A 7,683-nucleotide genomic window follows, 5' to 3' on the forward strand; every position below is an offset into this window, starting at 1 on the left:
TACATGTGGAGTCGCCAGCTGTTTCTTTTCACCTGACAGTGAGGAGTTTCACCAGGGGGACGTAGCGCGTGGGAGGATCATGCTATTCCCCCCAGCCCCCCCCTCCCGAACAGGCGCCCCAACTGACCAGAAGAGGCGCTAGTGCAGCGACCGGGACACAGCCACACCTGACTTCCCACCTGCAGACACAGCCAATTGTGTCTGTAGGGACGCCTGACCAAGCCCGAAGTAACACTGGGATTCAAACCAGTGATCCCCGTGTTGGTAGGCAATGGAATAGACCACTATGCTACCCAGACACCAGTTTCATTTTATATGTAGATTTTATGTGAACACAACTTCATGAGCACTAGTAACGTGCATGTTTATGGTGTTCTTCTATCGCGGGCGTACTATAAAGATACGAAATCACACCGTTACAAAGCCCGAGCAGCAGCCATGCACTCAGAAGGTTTTATTCTCTGATGCCGTTTATTATTTAATGGACAAATTAAACAATGCCAGTGTTTAAGGCCGCCTCTCTGATGAATCTGTTTTTATTCACATTTGGAAAATATGCACTATTAAATATTCATGTCTGAGGGAGCCGAGAAAACCAAACAATAACAACGCCAAAACTACTTTCCATGGACGCACTTAACCACCTCTTCATGGCGAGCAATCCCACTTTACATTTCCTGCGGCGACGTGTGCGTGTCTCTAATTCACAAATGAGAGGATGTTTTGAGTGGCCCTCTGTCTCCCAGATGAGCAAACGCTGCAATTAACTTTTCCTCCCCTTTTTCTGCGGGTGGAAGGTGTTTTAAAGACATTAGCCTACAGTCAACAGCATCTTCTGGTTAATTCTAAATGCAAGCAGCCAATTTCTCTGTGGTATTTAATATTACTGCAGACGATAATGGCCCATTTATGCTGCATTATTCAAAGATGATTTCACAGATTTTATTTTTTTCCCCAAAGAAAATGGTCATTAAATACTGTTGCTGCCATCATTTGAAAGGTGTATATAAGTTCCAAGCAAGTTTACAACCAACCAAAAGACTTTTCCGCTTTATCATTCACTGTTTATTTATTTATGTTAGTTATATTTTCAATTTAAACTGGAGGAGGTTCTGCATTGTGTACAGCACATTGAGTTGAGAGTCAGCGTTAATGACATACCTGGTGAAATAGGTCCCTGGTACACGAAAGTGCACGGGTGAGGACCTTGATAGGGATACACGGTCAAAATAGCAATAATAAGGAACATCATGTGTAGCTTGGTGTTAATGCTGACATGCAATTCTAGTAAATAATAAGTATATGTCAGGATTAAACCTGATATAGGCCTTTAAGGATCTCGTTGTGTGCACATGCACTTCATGTGTACATGTGTATGTGTGTGTGTGTGTGCATGAGAGAGAGAGAGAGAGAGAGAGAGAGAGAGAGAGAGAGAGAGAGAGAGAGAGAGAGAGAGAGAGAGAGAGAGAGAGAGAGAGAGAGAGAGAGAGAGAGAGAGCGAGAATGAAAGAGAAAGAGACTGCACACCCATGAGCCAGAACATTATCACCACCTGCCTAATATGCTGTTGGTCCTCTGTGTGCTGCCAAAACAGCGTCGACCCGCTGAGACATGGACTCTACAAGACCCCTGAAGGTGTCCTGTGGTATCTGGCACCAAAACATTAGCAACAGATCCTTCAAGTTGTGTCAAGTCAAGTCAATTTTTATTTGTATAGCTCAATATCACAAATTAAGATTTGCCTCAGGGGGCTTTACAGCAATACAAACATCCTGTCCTTAGACCCTCACATCGGATAAGGAACAAATCCCTAAAAAAATTGTTTAACAGGGAGAAAAAATAGGAAGAAACTTCAGGGAGAGCAACAGAGGAGAGCTCTCTCTCCATAGATGGACAGGCATGCAATGGATGTTGTGTGTACAGAATAAAACACAGTTTACAGAATACAACATTAAAAGATAGCAGAATAATAATGGAATTATAAGATATATGAAGAATATGATGAGAATATATGAAAGAAATGGAAACGGATGATCCGCTGTGGCGACCCCTAACGGAAGCAGCTGAAAGTAGTAGTAGTAGTATGAAGAATATGATGAGGAGGACACCAAGCAGTGTCCAGAGGCCACCGGAACAGCCAAGAACCTGAGCCACGTGACCACCGTCACCATGGAGACCTGACAGGAGGACAGACTACACATGCACACAGACGAGACTCACATCACACCATTGACATACACGGGAGAAGAGACAAGGAAAGACATTAGTCACACATCAGAGAGAGAGAGAGAAGGACACAATATTTAAACCAGATAACCAAATTATATGGATTTATACAATATGTAAAGAATGTGATGAGGAGGATGCCACACAACTTTCAGGTGGTGACAACCATCACCACGGAGACCTGGGAGGAGGACACATGCGCACAGGGGAGACTCACATCACACCATTCACATGCACAGGACAAGAGACAGGAGAAGACAATCGATGAACCTCGGGCACTTAAGAAACCCTGTCACCGGTTTGTGGTTTGTCCCTCCTCAGACCACTGTTGGTAGGTCTTCACCACTTCTGACCAGGAGCACCTCACAAGCCTTGCCGTTTGGCTTGACCCAGTCGTCTGGCCATAACAATTTTGCCCTTGTCAAAGTTGCTCAGGTCTTTACTCCTGCCCATTTGTCCTGCATCCAACACATTGAGTACGAGAACTGTTGTCTTACCGTCTAATCTACCCAGACCTTGACATGTGTCCTTGTTTGGAGATGATCAACATTATTTGTTTGGTTCACCTGTGAGTGGTCATGGTCATAATGTTTTGGCTCATCGGTGCATGTCAGGATTAAACCTGATAAAGGCTTTTAATGATCTCATTGTGTGCACACGCGCTTCATGTGTATGTGTGTATTTTTTCGGATGTGTGTTTCCATATGTGTGTGTGTGTGTGTGTGTGTGTGTGTGTGTGTGAGAGAGAGAGAGAGAGGGTATGAGAAAGAGACTATGTGCTTACGCGTGTGAGATTATGTGTGTCTTTTTCTAAGCATGCCCATGCGTGTGTATGTGTGTGTCATTACAACGAGGGCTGGTTGCATCCACGAGCAAAATGGCTGCATAATTGGCGATGTCCATGACACCGTGCTCTCTGTAGCTGATTTTTCTGCATGTTGCCCAGACTCTAATTACAGGGGTTTCAGCGGGGAGGTAAGGCAGGCGATGGGGAGAAGGCGCCTGTGCTGCCTGATTCTGTCATCTGACGGCTTGTGCTGTCTGCTGCACAGCCAGGCAGCCCAGAATCCCTGGAGTGAGTTTGGGATAGACCCAGGGACTGGTCATATCAACAAATCTTAATCAAAAGCCTGAAATTGTCAGCTGTCATACACTTTCTGTGATCTTTGATACCTTGCCCCTCCTCTTACCTGGACCACCAAATCATATCTACCCCCCCCACACACACACATAGATAGACAGACAGACAGACAGAGACAGACAGACACCATTTTCACATATATATTCATACTTACACAGCACACATTGTAAAATCAGCACACACATATAATTTTACACACAAATAAATGGAATGCACATTATGGTGTGTGTACACTCACATGCTGACATGGCTGTGCATGCATGTACAAGCGCGCGCGCACACACACACACACCTAAAGACCTTGGGGTAGACTACAAACAGTCCTCTGAGCAATTCAGTCAGACACTCAGACTCAGCATGATAATACCTGACTAACACAGCATTTATAATGGCAAGAGCTTTTTTTTATAACTCTAGGATAACAACAAAATATAATTTCAATGAATGAGAAAATATCTGATAAGGATTCCCTGCAACACACTGGCCTTGATGAACTCTGTTGCTACAGTCATTTTAAGCGTGTTGTGCAGCTTCCGGTCATGACGTTACCAGATGCTACCAGTTGTTATGCTGCAGGATTTGAACTCGTGTCTCAAAGAAGAAAAAAAAAGGACGCCGTAATTCGACAAGGAAAAAGCATCACTTGTATATTCCAGTACAGGTTGCTCAAATTGAAGAGTAACACATTCGGTGCATTGAGCCAGGTCACAGGCAAACAATGCTATTTTATTGTTCCCCCGAGTCCCCTTTCAGACAATCCTGAACTTGTGCTTCACTTCAGGAGAGGATGGAAGGGCTGCGTGGCTTTGATCGACCGACTGTTACTAAGAAGCTTTGAGGGGCTTTAAAGGACCTAAAATGTATAAAATGGATGGATCAAGTGCAAGCAGAAATTTGACGGTTCATAGGCAGGTTAGACGTCAAAAAGTAAGAGCATTCCCATACAATACATATCCAGTTAGTGCACATTAGCAGACGACAGATGACACAAAAAAAAGGAAGAAAAAAAATCTCAGAGCCGATTAGCACCGTGGTTAAACCTTCACATGAGCAGGGGGCAAATACAGCTTACCCCCATACTCCACATCTATCTCTACTAGGTGTAACATATTTATGAGAGAGGGTCTGCCCACAAGGCAAACAAGAGGACAACCAATTCCCCCCCCAGCAAATCTTAACAAAATACATCCGTAATCCAGACAAAGGCCGCCCCTGGAATCCAAACTTCCTTCCTATTTGCTTGAAATATCTGCGGATGTGTTTAAAGGGAGACCTGGAAGGAGGGAAGAGAGAGGCGTACAGAGAAAAGAGCGCCATGCTGTGCTTCATTAAGACATTCACAATTTTATCCACAAAACAGACTCATTTTATACCCACCCCCAAACCTGCAGGATCACACCAGCTCCATTTTGCAGGAATGTTTTTACATATACATGTATAATCTTGTACTGGGGCAACCTGAAAACATCAACCTATGCTTTTAATTCATCAGGTCTTGACTCTGGTGAGTCACTGCACAGCTTTCTTAACCAGCAGCTCGTCCAAAAGGCTGCCGCCAAACCCCTGAAAAGACCAAAGAAGGGTCAGCATAATTCAGGATTGTTGTTTAAAAGTTATTGACCACCTTAATAGGGCACTGTTTAAACGAGTGCCTAGTTTTATCTCTGAACTGTTTTTTTGTTGTTGCATTTTCCCCCTCTGTCCCCCCAATTGTACTTGGCCAATTACCCCACTCTTCTGAGCCACTGCTACACCCCCTCTGCCGATCCAGGGAGGGCTGCAGACTACCACATGCCTCCTTCGATACATGTGGAGTCGCCAGTCGCTTCTTTTCACCTGATAGTGAGGAGTTTCGCCAGGGGGACGTAGCGCATGAGAGGACCGCACCATTCCCCCTAGTTCCCCCTCCCCCCTGAACAGGTGCCCCGACTGACCAGAGGAGGCGCTAGTGCAGCTACCAGGACACATACCCACATCCGGCTTCCCACCTGCAGACACAGCCAATTGTGTCTGCAGGGACGCCTGACCAGGCCAGGGGTAACGCGGGGATTCGAACTGCGATCCCCATGTTAGTAGGCAACAGAATAGACTGCCACGCCACCCGGATGCTTTATCTCTGAACTTTTAACATCCTATTAGCCCAAGTGCTGCCAAAGATCCCCGAGGAGGGTTGTTTTAGGGCATTGTGGGGTATAAGCCTGTAAACGACAGGTGATCTGGGTTTGTCTGTCACGGCCCCCTATACACTACTGTGACCCACCTGATGGGAGCAGGGCCACTCTGTCTCCCCTCTAAACCCTTTGAAATTTTCATTTTCCTGGGCCTGCTTTAACCTCAGGACTGGTCTGAATTGTATTTCTGTTTCTTAGTCCTTCTGTGGATCAGCACCATTAGCATTTCTTCTTCATTTTTGTTGTTGTTTTCTATTGCCTCCATTTTAATATTTCACAGCAACAGATGTTTAGCAAGTGTTCAGCATTACTCCAGGTCTGCTGTTCTGTGTCGGTTCACCGCGGTGAATGAAAATCCATTTTCTGATTGGCATGCAGGCATGCATGGTCAAATAGTGGTTAAATTGAAAAAGAAACATTTCGAAAAGTGTTTTTCAAAACATCATCAGCTCTTAATTAGTAATTCTCTGATAAAAAACACATTTCTCAGTTGTTAATAAGGACACGTCAACACTGGTCTAGCCCTTAGTAATGAAACAGGCTTCGACTGATAATGATAATTGTTATTTATTCCGCTGCTGTCCAGGTTTATTTGGGCCAATGTGGCACCGTGAACCTCTCTCCCTTTGGTAATTAAGCCTGTTGATACTCCAGCATGCTTACCTGCAATTATGCCATTATAATGAGCAGTAGTGTAAGGGATAGAGAGGCAAGGCAAGGTCAGCCAGAGGCAGCCAAGCATTGGTGTCTAAATAGACATTTAAATACTGTTAATTAAGCCCCTGGTAATGGAGAAGCTAGCTTGCAGAAAATATCTATTGTTCCAGGCATGGCAGGTCAGTGGCAAGTGGCCAACGGCTTTTGTGAAATGAAAAATGAAAATTCCTTCTTTAACTATTCGGCGAGACGTCTCCTTGTTATCGAAGGCAGTCTTGGCATGTTTTCAGCCCTGCAGACCGCTGATGGGTTTAAGTACAGGTTTGGCAGGTTCTCCCCTGCTCCTGCACTGCAAATGTGTCAAAGTCAGGCTGGGGATCTGTTTATATATAGAAGCACTAAGGTCCATGGCGATAGATAGAAAGTAGGTAAAAAGTACATTTTGAATGCAGACGGCCCCGCCAGATAAAGGGAAAAGTTGCTTTAGGGTATAGTTCATTGCATTTTCATAAAATGTCATGTTTATTTCAAGAAGTTAGATTAGAAAAAAATATAGGAAATATTCTTGTATTGTAGTGCAGGTCCAGCCTCTGCTTTTCTTTTATTTTTTTTCTTCATTGTTTCATTATCACTGATTGTAACCATTAAGTGCTTTTTATTAAGTGTTTTATTTTTAAAACCGATTATAAACTAGAGCAGGACCGATAAATCAGCGTGCAGATATTATCGGCCGATATGAACTACTACTTTCGACGGTTCCCATTAGGGGTCACCACGGCGGATCATCTGTTTCTATCTCTTCCTGTCCTCTGCATCTTCCTCTGTCACACCAGCCACCTGCATGTCCTCTCTCACCACATCCATAATCCTCCTCTTTGGCCTTCATCTTTTCCTCTTCCCTGGCGGCAGCTCCATATTCAGCATCCTTGTCCCAATATACCCAGCATCTCTCCTCCACACATGTCCAAGCCATCTCAATCTTGTCTCTCTTGCTTTGTCTCCAAACCGTCCAACCTGAGTTGTTCCTCTAATATAATCATTCCTAATCCTGTCCTTCTTCATCACTCCCTATGAAATTCTTGACATCTTCAACTCTGCCACCTCCAGCTCCACCGCTTGTCTTTTTGTCAGTGCCACTGTCTCCAAACCATATAACATAGCTGGTCTCACAGCCGTCTTGTAAATCTTCCCTTTAACTCTCACTGGTACCCTTCTGTCGCAAATCACTCCTGATACTCTTCTCCACCCACTCCACCCTGCGTGTACTCTCTTCTCCACCTCTCTCCTGCCCTCCCCGTTACTTTGTATAGTTGGCCTCAAGTATTTAAACTCACATGCCTTCGTCATCGCTACTCCTTGCATCCTGACCATTCCACTGTCCTCCCTCTCATTCACGCATAGGTATTCCATCTTGCTCCAACTGACTTTCATTCCTCTTCTCTCCAGTGCATACCTCCACCTCCCCAGGCTTCCTCCACCTGCAACCTA

The sequence above is a fragment of the Lampris incognitus genome, chromosome 16 (assembly GCF_029633865.1).
Source record: "Lampris incognitus isolate fLamInc1 chromosome 16, fLamInc1.hap2, whole genome shotgun sequence".
Taxonomy (NCBI): Eukaryota; Metazoa; Chordata; class Actinopteri; order Lampriformes; family Lampridae; genus Lampris; species Lampris incognitus.